The sequence below is a fragment of the Chaetodon auriga genome, chromosome 14 (assembly GCF_051107435.1).
Source record: "Chaetodon auriga isolate fChaAug3 chromosome 14, fChaAug3.hap1, whole genome shotgun sequence".
Lineage (NCBI taxonomy): Eukaryota > Metazoa > Chordata > Actinopteri > Chaetodontiformes > Chaetodontidae > Chaetodon > Chaetodon auriga.
The window spans coordinates 1,756,059-1,762,409 of NC_135087.1; positions in this window are offsets into that span (position 1 = coordinate 1,756,059).

Genomic DNA, 6,351 nt, shown 5'->3' on the forward strand with positions numbered 1-6,351 from the left:
CACACACACACACACACACACACACACCCCACCCTCTTATCTCTCCACCTCTTGCTCCTTCTTGAATTTAAATGAGCTTTTTGCCCTTTAATATCACAACACTGAAAGGCCAGATCAGGATATCAAACCGTACTTGTACAGTTTCTGAGTGCTTTTAATGTGGAAACATATGAAATAAAGCGCAGGCGTATGATTAATAATAAAAAATCACATCACAGAAAAACAAATAATAATGAACAAATATTGATTTTATGTTTCATTGTTGTGAAGTCGTGTCATTTCAATTTCTTTTATTCATTTGTATTTTCATCTAATTTCATATTTTCTTTTAATTCTTAATATTTCTTAATATTATTTCCTTTCTTTTTGTGATGCTCTCATGCACACACACACACACACACACACACACACACACACACACACACATTAATATATTCAGAATGCAGAAGTGGAGGTTGGCAGTTCAGACAGTCTTCTCTCAGCAGTTTCCGTGTTGACTGATGATTGGAGATGTTTTGGTCCAGTCTTTCCGTCTTCCTCATCCTTGCCCTTGTCATCCTCCTCCTCTGCCTCCTCCTCCGCCTCCTCCTCCTCACTTGCCTCTCGGCCTGTTTTCCCTGCAGGAGCCTGAGGGCCATGTGGAGGTTCAGATCGGCTCAGACACACTGATTCAAACTCGGGTTCGAGAGCTGAGCACCGGCTGTGGAGCGTCAGCAGCAGGTAATCAGAGCTCCTGTCTGTCACCTGATTCACACTCACTCAGGTGATGTCATATCAAAGTTTGGAGGACATGCTGGAAACAGGTGATGGAAATGTGGGGACTTGAGGACACTGCTGGGACCTCTGCTGATATCAGTAACTTTAAAACACCATTCATTTATTTATTTTGGCCACCTGGGGGCAGTACAGCAAGCTGTTATCACAACATTGACAAATTATCACCTCTGACTGTGTCTGTGCTGTTTGCTGGGCAGGTAGTTTACAGTGTGTTTATCAGAGCTGTTTATGTGTGAAGCAGCTACCTGCAGCTGCAGGAAACAAAGCTAATGAGAGCAATCAGACTGGATGAAACTGTAAACAGGTTCATCCCTGCTGAGATACCTTCCACATCACAGGCATTTGACGAGGATTAATATGGATTATAGCAGATTAAAAGGTAACCCTGAAAGGCCCCATTAATCTGCTCTCACCGCAGACTTTTAGTGTTTAACAAAAAAATTCTTACATCAAGGTCAGTGTAGCAGCTCTCGTGAAGGCCATGTGATGAGACTGAAAGCTTTGAAAAAAGCCAATAAATCGACTTTGAATTAAAATCTTTTTATGTCAAACTCCTGTTTCTAAGGTTGAAACACAATCAGCTTGTGTTTCAGGGGCTTATAAAGTCTACAGTTTATGAATTAGTCTACGATGTTAAATGATTGTTAATCAGCAGCCTCAATCCAGGAATATCAGGCCTCAAATTACTGAATGAATATTTTACTCAGTCTCAGCTGATTGAATGTAAAATGGAATCCATCATCTTAAACAAGCCCTGCTCCTGATGAGCGTGAACAGAAACTTCAGCACATTTGTTAAAGGTGCTGTCGAGTAAAAGTCAGTGTTGTAATAATTTAAACATGTTTTCCTTCTGATGGATTTGTAGTCTAATCTCGGTTTTGTCCTCTCCAGCAGCCCCTTCCCTGTGAGAGAGACCAAACCAGTCAACAACGTCGAAAGTTGCTTACTTCAAGAGGAAATATGCGGAGGAGGAGGATTTACACGGAGGCCTACGTGGATATTTTCAAAAAGTATTAACCTCTTCTTTTCCTCTAATCAACCCTCAGCAAAGATCATTTAACTGCACATTGTTTCAGTCTTCATATGATTTCATAAAAGAGCCACTGACATGCTCCAGTCTTTCTCTGCTTCTATGCAGATGATACCTTCATCTTTGTGATAGTTCTCCTCAAACTGAAATCCAGATGACACACGTCAAAGGCCACATGACAGATTGCTTAATTAGCTTCGAGCTGACGTCATCTTAACTGTTTCTCCTGTGAAAATTCTGTAATAATTATGCATCAGCAAAGGTTTTGCTCTCTTGAGTCGCAGGTTCCTTCGTTGGAAAAACAAAACCAACAACAAACTTTGCAGCTAACAGTGGGTAACATTATGAGTCTTAAACATAGATTCCCTGAGCTGGAACGATCTGATGTTGATGCACATTCACAGACTGGAAACCTGTACAGTAAAATCAGAGTTTAATCATGAACCACTTATAACTGCAGTGGAGCAGAGAGGGTGAAGTGCCTTCCTCATAGTCAATGAGAAAAAAGATGATGACTGAGGGCAACTCTGCCTCTTAGAGATTCCGCTTGTACACATCTAATTTGCAGTCATAATTATAATCTGACAAATGTAATGACTGCCTGGATGGTCATAATAGCTGCTGACTTTCTGTATTAAAACAGACCATTATCTTTCCCGAACACGAACCCGGGAGTGCTGTCAGCGCCTAAACACCACCATCATAAAGCTAAATAATGCTGAAGTCACTGTGAGCGGATAGTTTGCTTTGCATGTTTCCTATTTTGGCAGAAAACAAATTAAATACGTTGTCAGTGAACATTTGTTCAGTTACAATGTTCTTCATCTTCCCAGGTGTGTTAATGAACATTTCCTCATTATGTTAATGCAAAATGGAATTTGGTTGGTTTTGAAGTTTCCTTCAAAAACGTATTTTTTCTGGTGCTCATTAGTTCTACAGAGACAGTTCGTAGGAGGCAGGGCTCCTGAGGGCCAAGATCTTTCTGTAGATGCACATTGTTGAACATGAAACATGAAGACAGACGCCAGGTGACACCAGCTTGTTTCTAAAAAAAAAAAAAAAAAAAAAAAATCCCACTCCAAAACTAGCAAAGCGAAAGAGAAACAGACTAAATCACTGAACACCAGGACGATGTCAAATAACACCGAGTACAAACAATACCCACTCTCTATTTGCTTGCTACCAATTCTTCTTTGTATTATCGGCTACACACACATGATTTTTAACCTCAAATAGCAGCATTCAACATTTCAGGGCGAGTGTTTGAAGATTGGCTGAAGTCAAAGATCCTCCTGTATCTTTTCATGTCACTTTGAATTGTTTCCTGTTGAGATGCACATTATCAACATCCTAAAAAAGGAATGTTTCCTACAATTCAGAACATCTGTGAGTGAGGTATAACAGAGAAGTGCTGTTACATCAACTTTTTCTGATTATCCGCTGACGTCGTCACCAGAAAATTAAGTGAATCACATGAAAATTTCAGTTCTTTTGTGCCGTAGCTTTGACCCTGAGAGTTTTATCTGCTTGTATGAGCTGCACAGCTTAGCTTATTGCTCGAAAATGATCGTCCTTCCAAACCTTCTTCCTCTTAAACTCATCCTCTGCCTTTGTGTTTGTCATCTTCAGCACCTGATACTGCAGGAGGACCGCAGCTGCATCCTGAAGCTGTCCCTGGAGAAGCTGAGGTTCCTGGAGGACCCTGAGGCCTACTTGAGGCGCTCCGTCCTCATCAACAACCTGCTGAGGAAGATCCACCATGAGGAGGAGGAGCTGGAGGCTGAAGAGGAGGAGGAAGAAGAAGATGATGAAGTAGAAGAAGAGGAAGAAGAAGAGGGAGAGGAGGTGATGGGAGAGAGGGGGCAGCAGAGGCTGTTGTACCCGGACAGGACGAGGGTGAAGGTGCTGGTGATGGACTGCTGCTCTCCAACATTTGGCCTGGAGGAGCTGCAGCATTACCGGCTGGTGCCCTGTTACCCGTCGGCCGGATGCCTGTACAGCCTGGGTACCTGCCCGGGCCTCGCCTCCAACCACCAGGTCCTTCTGTACAACCTCGACGACAACGGCTGACGGCCCGGACCTCGCAGTCATGCCTCTTTGAAAGCTGGGAAATGCAGCCTCAGGTCATGTAACGGGCATGTGGACAAAATGATGGAGAGAAAAGCTGCTGTGGTTTTTGTCTAAAAGCCTCTGAGGGACATGTGTCGTAGGGTGTGCTTTGCTGGGATGTCACCTCCTCTCATCACCTTGCTAAGAGGCAGTGGTGGATTTGTGCTGAGAAACCCTGATTCTTTTTCTGCCTCAGGATCAACAGGGTCCCTGATGTTGATGTCAAACGCAACCTCTGACACAACGTCACTGCCATTTACTATAATGTGAGAGACCTGAAGCAGGCGGGAATTTGTTTTGCTGTTGATGTCGTGTTACTGATTTTCATTGTTATTGCTGCTCATGTGAGCATATTCAGGGATTTACAGACTGCAGGCTACTTTTGATGCACCTTGGCTTGCGTGGAAAATATGCGCTGATATGCTTCTGTTATCTTTTTATGCTAATGTGTGATTTATGAATTATTCTGTGTAACATTCCCTGGACTGTGTGAACTGTCACGCTCGCTCAAGATGCTCATTCTCTGAGGTGTGTTTACTGCCTGTGGGAGGACAGTTTCTTTCTCTGTATTTGATGTCCTGTGTTCATTCAATGTGCTGTCAGTTGTTTTCATTGCATCACTTTGCTGCCCTCTGCTGGTGAAAGAGCTCGTTTGAAGCCCTTGTCGGTGGCTGTTGCGTTCTGGGTGCAGGTGAAAGATAAGAAAAGAAAGTAAAGTCACGCTTTAAGTTCTCCCGCTTAGCAACATTATAAGCAGTATATAAACATTTTATGAAGGGTTTTATAACACACTGTAATGCAGTTGTAAGCGGATAAAAGTGTTTTTCTTCATTTATTTGTCAACAAATATAACTCATAAATGGAGGCTGCTGTGTGAACATTAAGAATGACAAGAACAGAACAAGAGGACTATACATATATAGTAATATGTCTTCATGGGAGAAGTGATCATTCTTAACACATAGTCAATATTCAGTACATTAATAAACACTTAAAATGTCCTTATATCTGCATACAGCATGTGTTATAAATCACGTTTCATGCTTACACTTTATGCTGCTTATCATGCTGAACAGCTGGGCTTCAAGTAATGTTTTACCAAAAAAGAGTAATAATGTTTCTTTGCTGTTTTCCCTCTTTAGTTAAGGTGAATGAAGTCACATTTCACTGTTTTGTAGTTTAAAAAGGAAAGTGGCATCTCTTCTCATTATCTCAGCTCTGAGACGTCAGACCTTTTTTTTCTGCTACCAAATAATTTGCGGATTATTCTCAGCCTTATGGTGTCTTAAAACTGAATTTCAGAGAGCAGGATGTCTTTAGGAAGATGTTATCGTCCATTTTTTTCTTCCTGTCAGTCCTGGTTATAACAGCAGCTGAAAAGTTGTCATGGGGGCTGAGTTTTGCTAAATTATCAGAAGATATTTTATTATCTAATGTGACAGAGTGCACGCTTTAGAAAGCTGACTAATCTGCTGCGAGACAACAGAGATTATGATTCATCTTTTTCCAGTGTCTCTTTCTGTGTCCTGATGTTCCGTCTCTGTCCGGGAGCTTCACTGGCTTTGAAAATTTGCATCTTGATAACAATCACTACGATGGAAAAAAAAACAAAAAAACAACAAACTGCAGGCAACTTTAAAAAAAAAGAAAAGTTTGATATTTTAAAACAAGAATTTATATTTTGATGAATATACATATTCCATATTTAGATGAAATATTTTAAGAAACGGCCATTAAACTTTTTTTCAGGTGATTGATTATCAAATAAAATATGTAAGGTGACAATGTTCTTCTGTGGTCTGATGCATCTTTGTGTAGCAATGCAACTAATCAATAGATGTATTTACACACATCTATCTATCTATCTATCTATCTATCTATCTATCTATCTATCTATCATGGAGGTCTTCAGGAATAATGTTTCAGCTCTAAAGTCGGTTTTCTTTTTGCTTGTTTTTATTTCAGAGCTTCATTTAAGATGTGGATTGCGCCACAAAATCATTGGCTACAGACGAAGCGCGGTCACGTTACGTCGTGATGTCTTGCGCACGTCTACTGTACGTGCGCGCCGGAACTGCTGTTGCATTCAAGTGCTCCTGCGAAAATCAAACTTTGGATTAAACTTTAAATGCTCTCAATGCTCAATTAAGATCCAAAAACCATCCCCTCTTGGAAGAATATAGTAATGACGAGATTAGATATGAAATGTTCTTCATTCCTTATAGTGATATATTGTCAATATATCATGTTTAAATGTTTATTTAGATTTCCACAGTTTTCAAACAAAGCCTATATATAAAGCCACTTATAAACAATATGATTTCTGTCACTGATAAGAAGATGAAAGGAAACCAGAGGGAAATTTTAATTCAGTCTGTATGCAGAGCTGCAGCCAATAATTTAGAACTATTTAAGTCAAATATGAGTCAAATTCC